Here is a 16825-nt window from a genome sequence, read left to right as displayed (position 1 = left end):
AGGATCAATGCACTTCTCTGACCATCTGTCCAGATCGGTATTGTTGTTTATGTTATCTTCACCTTATACACGTAACTGAGAGGAGCTCTATCTCACTGAATAGCAATAAGTCGGACACATAGTACATGAATGGTGTTCCAGTTTATTTACTGAAGGGATTGGGGTGTTGCGCAGTTGGGGTGTTGAATTGTATGTTCTCTAGGAAGCTGAGCATACGGTTTGTTATGGCAGTGGTGGACAAGGAGCTGGACCTACTTATGGGACTATATGCGAACTACTGATATTGCGCCCCAAGAGGTGAGGCTGATGAGTGTCACCTGTGGTGAAGGTGCTCCGAAGATAGTTATATTCTGATCACATGGTTGAATTGTTAAAATAACACAGCTGATCTAGCACGTAAACTATGCATGTTTAGTACCTTGATGGCACACCAAGCCTCAGCCAAAGGTACTGGTACTTACTACTGAATGTTATTCCCGAATGTTGGTGCCGTTCATATGCAGGGTAAATGTAGGTACTGTTTTTTAGGTTTCACCTCGTGCGCAGCTTTTCGGCGCAGGCGAAATCTAATGTTAGAACAGTGTGGCTTGGGAATCCGCCCCTCTGTTCCATTGGCTAGCTCCATAAATGGAGGCTAGCCATTGGAACAGAGATCTGTCCGTCATGGCCGGAACAGATTCGTGGGCGTTCCCGCAATTTCTTCCCTCTCCGCCCCTCTGTGCGCGTCATCTCGGCGGTGGGCGGGTTGTTTATTTTTTTTTTCCAGCTTTGTTTTCGGCATTTTTCTAAGTGTCGTTTTCAGGGGTGGGTTGCGCGATGTCCCGCTCTCTGTTCCCGCCCCCCCTCCCGCTGTCCGTGTGCCTGTTCCTGCCCCCCCTCCCGCTGTTCGTGTCCCCGTTCCCGCCCCCCCTCCTGGCTGTCCGTGTGCCCGTAGGTGCTTGTTTTAAACAGCAGTTTGCTAAATACTATAGGAAGAATCTCAGTCATACATCAAGCACCTAACTCCTCCGAAGCACCAAACACTCAACAGGGGCACCTATACACCAGCTGGGTGGCACAATGTAGGCTGCGCAGCAGGCTCCCCCTCCTCACCTCAGAGCCGCCCCCTGCAGTAGAGAGCTAAACACACCTCTCCTCTATCGGCACGGGCGGCCATGAGTTGCTGCACGCGCCACGCACGGGCTGTAATGTGTTCTTGACTCGCTCTGTGCAACAGATGCCTGTGGTGTCATGTGAGCTCCTGTTTAAAGGAAACCTGTGTCATCCTCCTCCTCCACTTTGCTTCATCTTACGGAGCACCATGAGCTGGCTAAGATTTTTCCTGCCTCGCCGCTGATTTCCGTTCTGGCAGATTAGCAACATCCGTTCGAGCACAGTTCTAAAGGCTCTCGAGTGACTGATTCGGGCATTAGATAGGATCGTGTTAGACTGAGCTCCCCGACGCCAGCCATCAGATGAGTGAGCGCCCTTTTCAGGTTGTCTCTCTAGCGCTTTCTACAGGCTCAGGGCGGACGGTGGGTGTCCCTTCATAAATTTTCCTCTAGCGCGTCTCACTCGAGCGCTTGTTTTTTAAGCTCAGGAAAAAAACAGTCGGCTCCTTCTGATCTGGCAGTCGGTGGCCGTAGTAATGTGATTGCAGCTTCCTTGTTTGTGAGGAAAAGGTGCAAACGTTGTTGCTCCGTCCTTTTACCTTCCAATGAGGAGCCTGTTGTTTTCCACTCCCTGTTTCTTCCGGTTTGAAGGTTATGAAACCCTGCGCTAACAGGCAGCAAGGCAGAGCTTGTGCGTTATACCTACCATAATTGCGCCAATAAGGAAAGGGGCATGAAAGAAATTTGATTGTGAACTAAAGCCATCCATATCTCTCCCAAAGTTAAAGTCGACCGGTGCATTGTTTAGTCATTTAAATGAAAAAAAAATGTTGTGTTTTATTTTTCAGTTTTTAACTTCTCAAATGTATTTTTCCGATTTGGTTCACTGAGGTGGGTCAATAGATACCAGCTGCAGGCTCCGCAACATTTTAGATTTAATGCTGTCATTTCTACCTGCAGTGGCACAGCTTAAAATGACAGATCCTTTGCGAAATATACCGAGGTGTCCCTAAGATTCCCGTATGTCACTTACTTAGGTCTTGTGTACACACCAACATTTGAAAGCAGGGAACATGAATATTTTTAATACAATTGACTTGTTTTTTAAATCTCTACCTCTAGTGAACCATTCAATCTCCCCCAGCACCCTCCCCTCCCTCACAGACACACACACCAAGGTGCATGGAGGCAGAGTGCGGGCTATAGGCAAAATGCAGAGCCTGATAAAAATGTATGAAATGGGACCACTTTCCGACAAGAAACTTCGGCCTCGAAGCTGAGGAACGGGGTTCGAGTCTCTGCACGGACACCCAACAACCTCACCTGTGATTCTGGGCAAATCATTTAATCTCCCCGTGCATAACACAATTAATGGGTCCCTCTTTAACGCAACGGGTGCTCATATAAAGTGCTCTGACACCTTCGAGTTGAGTTCACGCTACATAAAACTCCCTCCATCCCCAGGAAAGACTGACAGAATGGGTGGGAATAGAAGGAGTGGTTGCGAGAAAGATGGAAGAAGGGGCGACGGTAAGGTTTGAGAGGGCAAGGGATGAGAGAGTCAGGGTCAAGAAAATAGGAAAGACTGGAAGGGGAGAGATGTAGGAGGGGGAGGAGAAAGGAAAGGAGATACGGTGAAGTGACAGGCAATGGGGGGCAAGAGCGTGTCTGTGTGCACCAACAGTTGCTAGGATGCTTTACATATAACCCTGGAGTTACACACAATTACAAAAGACATGCCTGGAAACAAGCAAGCAAGTTGGGAGGTGGAACACAGACCAGGTCGTGGCTTCTGAGTGGGGAGAACATTTGTTGAACAATGGCAGTACCTACACAACTACTACTGATTAGCACACTGCAAGTGCGACAATTCAGTCTATTCCAGGCCCCCAAAGATATAAAAATAGCTTGGGCAGCAGGTATTTGTTGTTTTTAAAGCGTACTGAATTATTAAACATTTGTTGTTTGCTCATCTCTAATTTATACAAACAGCATCATAATGTGGTGGCTGTCATAAGTGCCAGTGTCGGCAATTACATGTCGGTGCATACAATTAAATGCTGGTGCCAAACATTAAGTGCCATTGCCGAGCACCGGAAACCACTGGCTCAAATTACGCACTGGGCAACAGATGTGCTTCTAGGTGCTTCCCCGAAGCAGAGAAGGTGGGCTCAATTCTGGAGCCTAGAGGTGAAGTGTCCAAGCAACAGTAGGGCTGCACAGCGTCCCTCGAGTATACCAAGACACCCTCACCGCAGCACAGCACAGAGTGACAGTCATTGTTACTGCACTGGAGAGACCTCACTGCAGAACTGTAGAGCCTGACCCTCACTGCAGGGCTGAACAGCATCCCTCCAGTATACCAAGACACCCCCACAGCAGCACTGCACAGAGGGACCGCCATTATTACTGGAGAGACCTCACTGTAGAGCGTGACCCTCACTGCAGGGCTGCACAGAACAGCCCTCCGTGCAGTACTACACAAAGCGCTTAATGGAGAAATGCACAGAATAATCCTCATTACCACACTACAAACAGTACCCCCCTCAGCAGCACTGCACTAGAGGGCAACACTGCAAGGTGATAATCATTACATCACTGCCCAGACCGACTCTAATTACAGCACTGCACACCGTCGCCTCCTCTGCAGGCACTGCACACGGTCTCCTCCTCTGCAGCACTGCACACTGTGGCCTCCTCTGCAGCACTGCACATTGTCTCCTCCTCTGCAGCACTGCACACTGTGGCCTCCTCTGCAGCACTGCATATTCACCCTCACTGCAGAAGTGTGTGTGTGTGTGTGTGTGTGTGTGGGGGGGGCCGGGGGGGCTGTGTGTGCTAGTAATTGCTGTCTGCTGAGCTCGTCCGTAGGGTACAATAGGTCTCACATTTGCGAGAGATTAAGCTAATGGCAATGTAAATGACAATGCCATTTATTTATCTGTTTTCAAAACCAACACAAAAATAAAATTTTTGTCATTTACAATGCCAATAGCTCAAACTTTTCCAAAGGCGAAACCATTGCATTGTAAATGCTTGTTTTATATGTGGAACCGAAGCAGGCTGGGAGAACACATTAGAATTGTGCCCCCCCCCCCCTGCTATACGGAGGAGGAGGAGGGAAATCTAAGGGAAACTAGCAACCTCAGAGGGTACGCCCCACATAGTTCATGTTTATGTACTGTGGGCAGACTAGCTGCCTGCGGAGGGGTGGTTGTTTAATAGGCTTTCTTTGTTCGTTTTTTGGGGGGGTCCTTAACATATTTGGGATGCTGAAATGGGGGGGGTTGTGTTGAGGTTTGTTCTGGATATGTCAATATAACAATCAAAATGCGTTGGGAACAGTATAGATACAGACGCAGTGGCGAGGGTGTTATTCAAAGTTGAGCATGGCAGACTCCAGGGATGGCAAAATAACCTGGGTAACATGGAACGTCAGAGGTCTTAATAATCCGAAAAAAATAGACCAGCCTTAGCTTACTGGGAAGTCATAATGTCCAGGTGGCACTCCTGCAGGAGACTCATCTTACTAAGCATACAGAGGCAACAGTGGCCAATAGATGGGCTGGGGTGCGTTTGATGTCCTACTATTCATATGCTAGAGGGGTTGTAATCTTGATCAGGTAAAATATCCCCTTTGAATGTTTACATGTGGATGAGGATGGGCAGGGCCGCTATGTTGTGGTGCAGGGGAAATTATGCAGTACGTTGTTAACTATTGTTAATGTCTATGTACCTAACTGAGACGACCCTGGCTTTTACGAACTGTTGTGGGGGAGAATACACCGGTTACCACCGGATGCGCTTATTTGTGGAGGCGATTTTAATGTTGTATTAGACCCTACCATACCAAATGTTTGAAAAGCCTTTAATACAATTGATTGAATACATGACTTAAAGCTTTTGAGTGTTCATTGATTTATTCCTCAAATTGTTGGACTTGTATCAGAGTTCTTGTTTCTGTTCTCGTTAATTGAATGTTTTCACAAGTAATTGGTCCTACCCAACAGAACCGCTTTTTATTTAAACCATAAATACCCAGGTCCTGAGGGACACAGGGTTACCCCTTTTTCTTAACACTACAGGAAAGGAAACAGCTTGGATCTAAATTACCAGAGGCAAGTAGCAACAAAAAAAAAAAGTCACCAGCAATAAGATATCTTCATAAAAAGCAGTTGAAAATGAACGCTCTCAAAAACACAATAATCTGGAGAACTCAAGTTAGTGGCAAAAAAACGAAAGACTAGCTTGGTGCTAGGTATTCTGGGAGCTATAAATACCCCGTAATTGTGGGAAGGCTAAGCGTTTTGATATCTGGTTAAAAGAAAAGAAAAAAGGGAAACATTTTAAAATACATTTTTTAAAACAAATGAGCCACAGGGTTCCTGTGGTGCTGTGAAATATGCAGATGTCATTAATCTGGATGGATTAGAAAAGCAGGATATTTTCTAGACAAGCAAGTGCCTGAAATGCAGATGGGAGGAAGCTTCCCAACTCTTTTCCAGTTTCTCAGAACCAAAGCCCCTGATTAGATGCCATTCCTGCCAGCGTTTGTGCTGCCGGGAAATTTCCAACTTAAAGACAACAAGATAATCCAAAGTGAGAAGTTACTTACCTTCGGTAATGCCTTATCTGGTGGAGACATGATCTAGCCGCAGATTCCTTACCTTGGAACTTCCAGGCATCGGGATGGCTCTAGAAGGTTTTTCTTAGCAGTACTCCTGCGTGCCTGTAGGTGGAGTCGGTTGACTCCATGTGACATCTTTAGCGTCGTGATAGTCGATATCATGACGTTTGCTTTGTCAATATAACCGCCACTACAGCACACTGATGTCAGTGCTTTTCATGACTTTCCATGTCAGAAGCCTAGAGCCATGAAGTGACTGACCATGGTATGTTAAAAAGAAGCTAGGGCCCTGAAGGGGATAAGCCTGGACACTAAAAACAATTCCGCAGTGCGAGGAGGATGGGTGGGTTGGTAAGGAATCTGTGGCTAATCATGTCTCTACCAGAAAAGGAGTTACCAAAAGTAAGTAACACATATACCTAGACCGAGGAAAAGCTTAAACTAGAAAATCCTGCAGGACAGAGCGGCCAAACGGGCCTTCCTTGCGAACCAAAGAATCCAGGCAGTAGTGTCTGGCAAATGTGTGCAGACACCCACGTGGCAGCTTGACATATATCAGCAATCGGAACTCCATGCTGATGGGCTGTGGCAGCTGCCTTTGCCCAGGCTGAATGAGCCCAAAGGCCCTCAGGAGGTTGCTTCTTAGCCAAGGCGTAAAAGATTTTTATACAGAGGATGACCCAATGGGAGATTATCCTCTTTTAACCACATGCCCCTTCTTTGCTCCCATGTATCATACTAAGAGTTGGTCATACACCTGGAACTTAAGTGCAATCGCAATAGAATGATGGCGCCCTTTTGGGGTGCAGGCGGTGGAGACGCTACTCTTCCTTGGAAGGATGCAGAGGTGCATTGAAAGTGGACAGGGTAACGGACAATCCCAGAAGAAAGGGAGTTACAACCTTGGGCAAAAAAGGGTGCCCTAGTTCGTAGCATCACGTTTTCCCGAAAAACTGTCATGCAAGGAGGCTGTGATGACCGTACCTGCAGTTCACTCACTCTCCTAGTAGAGGTAATTGCCACCAAGAATGTGGTGTGAGAAATATCGCCCAGCGATGGGGGGCACTGGTCCCACCCACAGGACAGGACTGGGAAAAAGACTTGGACTGGGCAATGTTTAGAGAAAAGACTGTATATGTATCACATGGATATCCCAAAAAGTGGTCTTGTGTATGGGGCCCGTGGAACTCCTATTGTGGAGAAATGTGTCAGCCCCCCTTGGCCCTTACATTGGATGACCCCATCAGCCTAGACCTTCCATCATGCGTGATTATATTTTGTAATATTGCCTACTGTATCAATAATGCCTATCGTACTGCTCCCTCTGTACTGTCAATGCTATTGCTGAGATTTGTTTTTCTTAATAAAAAATGTTTTACAAAAAAAAAAAAAAAAAAAAAAAGAATGTGGTGTGAAGGTGACCAACTGCTCGTCTCAAATGGTGCGCACATCAAGAAGGCGAGGACCAAATTAAGGTCCCATTGTGGCATAAGAGAAGGAGAAGGGGGAACCAAGTGGGTTAAGCCCTTCAAAAACCTCTGCACCAGAGATGACTTGAAAAGTAAAGTCAGATCTAGCAGCCAAATAAAAGCTGAGAGGGCCGAAAGATAGCCCTTCAGTGTGCCCAAGGAGAATCCTGCTGTGCTAAGGAAAAGATAAACAAAAGGATATCTGCCAGAGAGAAAGACAAGGGGTCAATGGACCTTTCGGTTCAATATTTACAAAATGTGTTCCATCAGCAGGCATATACCGATTTCGTGGAGGGACTCCTGGCTGCCAGAATAACCTCACAGACTTCGGGAGGGAGGTCAAAAGCTGTCAACTGTCACCGCTCAATCTCCATTCAAGGATGCGGATAGTGGACCGGTTCGAGTGGAGGACCGCTCTCTGCTGCTGTGACAGAAGATCCTCCTGAACAGGCAGCCTCATTGGAGAATCGATTAACATATCTAGAAGCTCGGGATACCAAACTCTCCAGGCCCAGTCCACAGCCATAAGAATTGCTTGTGCCCGGTAGCACCTGATCTTCTTGAGCACTCTGGGCAGCAGTGGTATGGGCAGAAAGGCGTATAAGAAGCCTGAGTTCCATTCCCGACAAAATGCTTAGCTGACAAGAGCAGCCTTGGAAACTCCAAAGCACAAAACTGCTGACATTGAGAGTTCTCTTCGGAGGCGAACACATCTAACCAAGGCTCTCCCCATAGCTGAAATAGACCTTGTGCCACCTCCGAATGGAGACGCCACTCGTGATCTGCAAGGCACCTTACGCTGAGCTCTTCCGCCAAGGCCTCACTCCGAACTGTTCCTTGCAGTACTGCATGGCGATAGGGTTGCCCGTGAACACTTATACGAGCCTTCCCTTCACAAAAAGGCTTAAAGCATCAACAGACTGGTCTCGGGCGGAAGCCAAGCTCCACATCAGAGTCCTCTGATCTCCACCTCTCCCAGATGGCCACCCCACCCAAGAAGGGACGTATCTATCACTACTGTGAGCTCCGGGTGGGGAAGGGAGAGGGGTCTGCCCTTCTACCAATCCCGGTCTGTTAGCCACCACTGCAAGTCTCTCGCATTGCCCTCTGAAATCTGAAACCGGTCGGTGAGATTTCCTCGACGCTGTGCCCATTAGAACTTCAAGTCCCACTGCAGAGCCTGCATGTGCCACCGTGCATGTGTCACTAGCAGGATGCAGGAGGCCATGTGGCCCAACAGCCTCAGTCATTCTAACCGAAATCCAGTAGCAAGGCTGAAACATCGGTATCATTGTCGTTTGGCGAGGACAGGCCATAAACTGAACCATGTCAAGAACCGCTCCAATGAAAGGGAGTTTGAGAGGGAGTCGGGTGTGAATTCGGCACGTTGATAGTGATAGGGGAAGACAGGAAGCCCTGATCTTCGCAGATGAGCTGCAACCACTGCCATCACCTTTGTGAACACCCGAGGGGTGTTGAGGAGGCCAAAAGGGAGCACTGCAAATTTAAAGTGCTTGTGGCCCACCGTAAACCACAGATAGCGACGATGGGCAGGCAGGACAGAGATGTAAAAAGTCCAATGCTACTATCCACTCTCCTGGGTCCAGAACAGACAGGACCTGAGCTAGGGTGAACATCTTGAACTTTTCCTTTTTGAGGAAGTAGTTGAGGGCTCCGAGGTCTAGGATAGGACGAAGGCCTTAGTCCTTCTTTGGAACCAGAAAATAGCAGGAATAACAACCACAGCCTATTTCTGGACCAGGAACCATCTCTATAGCTCCAGTGGCCAAGAGTCTTGACTTCCTTGCGGAGCAGGGCAAGGTGATCCTCCATCAACCGATCTTATACTGGAGGCATAGAATGAGGGGTAGTCTTGAAGTGAAGGGAGTAACCCCTTCGGACAATTTGCAGCACCCACCTTTCGGACGTGGTGTCCCGCCAGTGGTAGAGATGGTGTACCCTGACACCAACTGGCTGTAAATGATCCTGGAAGATCGGACTACGAAGGATTTGCGTTATAGGAAAGGATTGTGGCTTGGCTCAACATTTTGCCTCCTATCCTGCAGGGTCGGGCAAACTGAATCCATGGCCCTGTAAAGGCTGCTGAGCTTGCGTGCCCTCTGGTCAGAAGCGAGTTGGTGCAGTTGATAGCCCTTTCCGTAGCCACGAAAGGAGCGAAAAGCAGGTGCAGCCCGGGGAGTTGTGGTGAGACCCAAGGACGTGGCCCGCAGTCGAAGGTGGAATCTGCCTGTCTCTGAAGAGATGGAAGCCATCGAAAGGCATGTCCATAAGGATAGCTTGGACATCGCCCGAAAATCCAGAGGTTCTCAACCAGGCATGGCGACGGACGGTCCGCCACCATCGTGGAAATCGCTCTACCCATTGAGTCTGTAGTGAACAAGCCATATCTGATGGCGAACTTTGCTGCATCTATCCGGTCGGAAATTGCTTGCCGGTGCTGCCCGGTTTTCCTCAGAGACCCTGGGCAGCACCTGCGTAACCGTATCCCATATAGAATGGGAATAACGGCCCTAAAGGCAAGTGGTGTTCACAGACCGCAATGCCAAATTGCCGGAAGAAAAAACCTTTCCATAACTCTCCAGTCTCTTGGATTCCCTGTCCGGGGGTGCGGAAGGGAAAGTGCCATGGGAAGTGGGAGCATGGACCACTAAACTTGGTGGGGTGGTTAGGGAGAAAAATTAGGTCGCCCGGTGCAGGGCGATGGCGGCGGGCAATTGTCCATTTGACCCTGTGCTGGGTTTGGACCAGGTGCCCAGAAGGACGTCTGTTAAGGCCTCATTAAAAAAGCAAAACACGGGGGCGTGGCCTGACCAGCAATGGAGTGAGGCGCGTGTCGTGGGAGCTCCGGCCTGCCACCAACGTCTTCAGCGTGATTTGAGCAGCCTGGTGGTGTTTGGGGGCGCAGACTGAGCCACCTGACAGGTGGAAGTCTTCGGGACCTGGTTAGAGACTACAGTGGACTCTGCTTTGGACAGAAATCAGCCTTACCTGGGGGCGAGTGGCAGCTCCTGGTACGACCCGGCTGCCATCTTGCGGGCCTGTGCCTGGTTCCTTGCGGCTTCCAGGGCTCTGCTGAGAGTGGGCCGTAACGAGGGGCACCGGAGGCGGCACCCGGGCGGAGGGGGTGCCAGGCTGTTCCTGTCCTATGTGGGAGAAGGCTACAGCGGTGTGGCAGTCTCCGGCAGCAGGTCTGGACAGAGCCGCCAGAGAAGTGCGGGAGCCACCCCGGAGCTGTGGAGGGCTGATGTTCACCGGCGCTGGGGAGCTGGCTGCCGGAAGCGGTGAAAAGCTGTGCCGGCGGGGGCCCCTATAGTGCCAGCGGACTGGGGAACTTTGTCTGCCGGTGGACGCATCCGCCATCTTCTCCCGCGGAGTGGGGGCGGCTCACCATTTTGCTTGGACGGCCGCTGCTGCCCTGCAGCAGGAAGACCTGGTCGCATGAGGGACAGAGCTGGCGGGAGTCATGAGTGCATTCGGCGGTGAGTGGGGAACTGGGGCCCCCCCTAAGACTGTCCACTGATCTTTGCCGGGCCGTCGGCACTGCTTTGGAGCCCACGTGCCTTCTGGGGGCTCTTTCTGGCTGCTGACGAGGGGGCCTGAGGAGAGAGAGAGAGAGGGGCCCTTGCACGCTGCGCCTCCCACGGCTTTTCACCCCTAATGGCTTGAATGTCTGGTGCTTGTGCTGCTGGGAACGAGCGGGGGCTGTGGACAGGCCCTGTGCTGGGGGAACCGGTGCACGCCTCGAGTGACCTGCCAGTTTGCTGGTGCTGGTGGACGCCTTGATTGCGACTGGGGGAGGCAGCGGCAGAAGACCTCAACGCGGCTAGTGGAGCCCGGGTGAGCTGGAGTTGCTTATTGGCTCGCTCGCTGCCTCACGGACAGCTGCGTGGGGGTGAGCTGGGCGTTTGTGCGGAGGGTGAGGAACCCACCACTTCCTGCCTCCTCAGGAATCGGGTCAGCGCTCTAGTTCTTGCTGTCCTATCCCTACTTAATGAGGGCGGGACGGAGGCTGTGCCGTGGATGCTAGCCTGTCTGTGGCAGCGACAGACGCATCCATTTAGAACTAATTGAACAGCAAACAGGGCTGGGGCGAGAAGTGGGAGGTTTACTGCGCTACTTTTGGCCTGTGTACTGTTGGATATATTTTGTAATGTATTGTTTTTTAACTCACTTAATAAATTTTAATTCACATAACTTTTAGCTCGCTTCTTATTTGACCCGCGATCTCTTTACCGGTTTCCTTTTCCCGCCCCGGTCCGCCGCGTCCATTGTGGGCGTTTGTGCGGAGGGTGAGGAACCCACCACTTCCTGCCTCCTCAGGAATCAGGTCAGCGCTCTAGTTATTGCTGTCCCATCCCTACTTAATGAGGGGAAGACTACGGCCGCGCAGCAGGCAAGCCAGTCTGCGCCCGTCCGCGGCCAGGGGCCATAAACCCTGCTCCTAAATCTATTGAGGTGTTGAAAGGTTCGCTGTACTAGCGTGAACAATTAATACTATTACGCCCTACCCCCAATGCCGCCTGTAAACATAGTATGCTGCCTGAAAGTTTTCCCCAACAGTGCAAGGTATGTCATTTTGACTCTGTAATGGCCTTGGAGAATGCGAGGGGGGGGGGGGGGGGGGGGGGGGGTTGGGTTGGGGAGATCAATTCACCATGTTTCTAGTGAACTGTCGCTCACTTAAAAAACACAGATTAGAAATGTATGATGTTCTAATCGACTATCAGCCTGATCTGTTGTTCTTAACGGAGACCTGGCTAGACAAGGCTTCAGCTCCGGAGATCCTGAAGGCCCTCCCGCCGGCCTATGGTCCATTAAGAATTGACAGGGGGACCCTGAGAAGGGGTGGAATTGCTATGGTGCATAAACTGGAGCTATCGTGTTCCCTTGAGCAGGTGAAAATTAGTAACAGTGAAGCAGGTTTATTTTCAATCAAAGTTTCCCATGAGTGCACTATTAATGGCTATCTTATATATCGCCCCCCCAGGGAGGTCCACACAATTTGTTGAGAGCCTTTTGGAAACAGTGACTCAACCGGCCTTACGCTATAGTAAATTCCTCATATTAGGCGATCTTAACCTGCATTTTGAAGATGTTAACTGCCTGGAGGCTCAATCAGTAATTGCCTCTTTGGAGTCCCTGATGCTTAAACTCTCTGCTGGGATGCCCACGCACAAGTGGGACATCTCATAGATCCCATTTATTCCAACTGGGAAGAAATCAAGGTGCTCCATCCCATTAGGATCCCTTGTTCAGATCATCACCTAATTCCGTTCCTAGTAACGGGCAAACCCAGAGGGGAAAAACCTAAGAGACCAATCCTACTAAAACGTAGGAACTGGAAAAAATGTAGCCATGATGCGTTCGAACTTGCTTTAAACCAGGAAAGCCCGCCGCTTAGTATGACTCTTAAGGAAGCATGGAAGAATTATGAGGAATGGGTGTCTAATGCATTGGATAAGGTGGCACCATGGACCCAAAAAACCCCTGTACGTGGGACTAGGTCAGCCCCATGGTATAATGAGGAATTGCGTGCAGCCAAAGCTGAATGTAAAGGTCTGGAACGCTCTTGGCGCAAAGACTATGATACTACCCGCAAAGAGATATACAGGAACAGCTTAAGGGAGTACCATAGTCTGATTAAGAAGGCAAAAATAAAATTTATTAAAGAGAGGATTGAGTCATCCGAGAATTCCTCCAAAGAGCTCTTCTTGATTTATAAGGAGCTAACGTCACTCGAGAACAGTGACCAAAGACCTGTTCTCCACCGAGATATGTGAATCGATTGCTGATCACTTTGTGAATAAAGTGGAGAAGATAAATTTGTTGTTTCAGAAGAATCCGGTTGATGACATCCCTGTCCCGGATAGTTGTCTGAGGCACACAAGGAAAATATATCTTAATGAGTTAACGGTTCCTCCGAGGGAGGAATTGTTAAAACTAATTCTTAGCATCCAATCAGTACCCCCTACGGATTTCCCCCCTAAGATTCTCAGGAGTCATTTAGAACTACTGAGCGACCATATAGGTAATCTGGCTACCTTATCTTTTCAAGAAAGTCATGTGCTAGAAGAATGGAAACTAGCCCAGGTGGTTCCTATAAAACAGAAAGCTAACCAGAGCGTATCTCAGCTGGACAATCTTCGTCCTCTCTCTCTCCTGCCTTTTTGTGCCAAAGTGGTAGAGAAATTGGTCAACAGCCAGCTGGTGAAATTTGTGGAGGATAGTAATCTTCTTCATTTCTCCCAATCAGGCTTTAGAGCGAAACATTCTACAGAAACTGCCCTTCTCTTCTCCGCAGAATTGCTTTGACAAAAAGTGGATGAGGGACAGACCGCTGCCTTGATATTGCTGGACTTGAGTGCGGCTTTTGATACTGTGTCGCACTCTAGGCTTCTTGCCCGTCTGAGTGAGGCTGGGTTAGCTGGGTCAGCCTATGAATGGATGGGCTCTTTTCTTGTGGACATAAAATTTCAAGTACACTGCCCCCCTTTTAAATCCACGCCCCGTTCTTAGACAAGGGTCCCTACGGGATCTATATTGAGCCCTACGTTGTTTAATCTGTACATGGAGCCCCTTGCAAGGATGGTGGAATCTTATGGGGTGGAAATCGTGTCATATGCCAATGACACCCAACTGGTGGTTACTCTATCTCATGACCCAGTTGAGACAGCAGCTAATTTCTCCGCTTGTCTTGTGGATCTCACTGGCTGGATGACGACTAATTGCCTCCGCCTCAACGGGAATAAGACCGAACTTCTAGTAATTGGTCCTCTACCTTCTATTTGGACGTCGGCCTGGTGGCCCTCTGACCTGGGTCCCACACTACCCCCTCAGCTACTGTGAAGAACTTGGGTGTACTTTTTGACACCAATCTCTCGTATGCCCAACACATTGGAATTGTGTCGGGTAAATGCTATGGCATACTAAAGGTTCTTCGTAAAATCCTGGATCTACTACCCATCAAAGCTAGGAAAACATTAGTTCACGCCCTGGTCACTTCTCATCTAGATTATGGGAACTCTCTACTTTGCGGCCTGAATAAAAAAGGTCTGCACCAACTTATTTGCGTCCAAAATGCGGCGGCCAGACTTTGTCCTGAATCTGCCTAGGAAGTCGTCCGGGAAACGTGCTCTACTGACCCTGCACTGGCTCCCTATCCGGGAACGTATCCGGTTTAAAACCATGTGCAAGGGCCATCGTATTGGACAGGGCAAAGGTCCAGTCTACCTTCAAAAGATGCTGACTATGTACCGCCCCAAATGCCTTTTGAGATCCATGGGTAGCATGCAATTTATGGCACCACTTATCCATAAAGCGCGGATGGGTGGCCGTTCTTTTAGGTACCTAGCCAGCAAACAATGGAACAAACTTCCTATTGAACTTCGGAAGGAACCTTCAGAATATCGGTTCCGGCTTAAACTTAAAACCTATCTATTCCCCAAACACAAAATCTGAGGCCGGCCTCTGTCCTTCCACTCTCCCCCCCCCTTCATTGTGTGTCTGCATTTAGTGGTTCTAGTGGACTGCATACTCAGCGCGGGGACACACTGTTTAGTTTAACCAGGCGCTTTATAAATGTTTTTATTATTATTATTATTAGCTGCCACCTTGGCGACCTATATGGTAATAGCTGCGTAAAGAGACTACCCATCTGGGGACGCACTGGTCGTGCTGGGGCCCCCCAGGTCTGGTGCTGCACTAAGAACTGGACTGATCTTGCCGTCACAGTGGTTACCTACCTTGCGGGGTCTTCATAGCTTCCCTTTGAGCATAGCGTCTCTGCTGCCCTCCTGCTGGCGGTGCGAAGTGGGGCGCCTGGCAAGCTAGCATTGAGGCCTTGTTTGGAAGCACTTGGTGCGGTCGTTGCGGCCCTGGACAGGGGACTTCTGAGTGGGCCGGAGCTAGAATTGGGGGGCCTGGGCCTGCCTGCAGTCACAACTGCTACTCCTTACTGTGGCGTGGGGGAGACCTGCCACATTGGTGCCCCACTCGACAACAATTGTGTATTGAAGAATCTGGTTTGTTTGGGGGGTGTGTGGGGGGGGGTCTACCGGGGGGGGGGGGGGGTGGTCTACCAGGGTGCTGGGGACCCAGCATGCACTACTTCTAGCTGGTGAAGTCTTGGCGGGCTGGGGGCTTCTCTAGTTAGTGCCTTTGGTCTCCTAACACTGCTGTTTACTCTGGTGGGTGCTATGGTGGGCCGGTGGTGTGGCACCTATGTGGCACAGTTATTGCACGAAGTCTGGGGGGACGAAGATGCCTCGCCGGCCAACTCTGGATCGGGCTCATCGGATGTTGGGCCAAACTGGGCACCCAGGAATTCTGCCGGACATACTCACCAGGGTTCACTTTTTTGTGGAGGAGGCCATTCTCAAGGCGGCGCGTGCAAAGCAAGATCTCACATAGGACGGTCACCGGATTCAGATTTTCCAAGATTTGGCGCCCAACACACTGCGGCGACAGCGAGTTTTCAAAGCCATCACCGAAAAGCTGCGAAGTCTGGAAATCCCTTACCAATGGGGGCATCAGTTTGCGCTCATCTTTACATGGGAGACCAAGCGCAGGGTGGGGCGCTCTTACAGGGAGGCGGCCCAGCTACTCCGCATGCCGTCCTCACCCCCGGCCAGCCACTCGAGACTCCCTACCACGACAAGGATCCCTGCCAGGCCAGACTGGTCCAGGGTGCGACATCGCCGCAGGTCCCCGCCCATAGATGAGCAGATGGCGTCTCAGGCAAAGCAGGACAACATCGAGCATATCAGATCCCTGGAGGGGTATGCGGCTGGCCCTAACAACCGAAAACGCCATGATTGATTCACCTGTGGGTGCATTAGGTCCACTTTAGGCGTTGGAGGTAGTCTCCCCTTCCTTTCGGCGAAGGTATGAGAGCTCCTTCCCAGCCACCTTATGGGCCACTTGATTGCATTGTTGGGGGGGCTGGGCTCCTGTAGTGGTTCAGTTGGTTACGGGGCGCTACCCCTCTTTTTGGCTGTCCGGGTGGGAGTGACATCTCAGGGATTGTCTGACCTTAGGGTGTAGGATATCCCGAACATGGAACAGGATTGTATGGCCCTGTTGGCCGCCTTTTGATCCTTCTCTTCTGCTCTTACTTCCGTCTCTCTTTCTGGCCTGTTCTTTCTGTCCTATTCTGTCTATTGGATGTGTCGGGTGGGGGCCTTTGCAGCTGCGATGCGCTATGCGTGGGGAGATGGAGGGGGTCCTTAACATCTGCATGTTCACCTTGAGGCGCGCTGGGGGGTTGCTGTGCTAGCTGGCCTGGGACCCACCATGACTGGGGATCTACCTGACCCACTGAAAGTTGACGCTTAACGTCAAAGGCCTAAACTCCCCCAATAAACAGAGACAGACGTGGCACTATCTGCTCCGGCACAGTCCTGACATCATATTTCTTCAGGAGACTCACCTCTTACAAGCTGATGAGCGGCGTATGGCACACCCTAAATACCCCCTTCAATTCTGGGCTGCAGCGGATACCAAGACAGTAGGTGTGGCAATACTGTGTAGAAGTGGCATCAGGCGGTGGGAGGTTAAACCCTTTAGAAGTGGGGACGGTCGCTTCCTTAGGGTCACAGTGGGGATTGGACGACGCCAAT

This window comes from Lissotriton vulgaris, unplaced genomic scaffold (genome assembly GCF_964263255.1).
Source record: "Lissotriton vulgaris unplaced genomic scaffold, aLisVul1.2 SCAFFOLD_890, whole genome shotgun sequence".
Lineage (NCBI taxonomy): Eukaryota > Metazoa > Chordata > Amphibia > Caudata > Salamandridae > Lissotriton > Lissotriton vulgaris.
Note: the sequence above shows the minus strand (reverse complement) of the source record.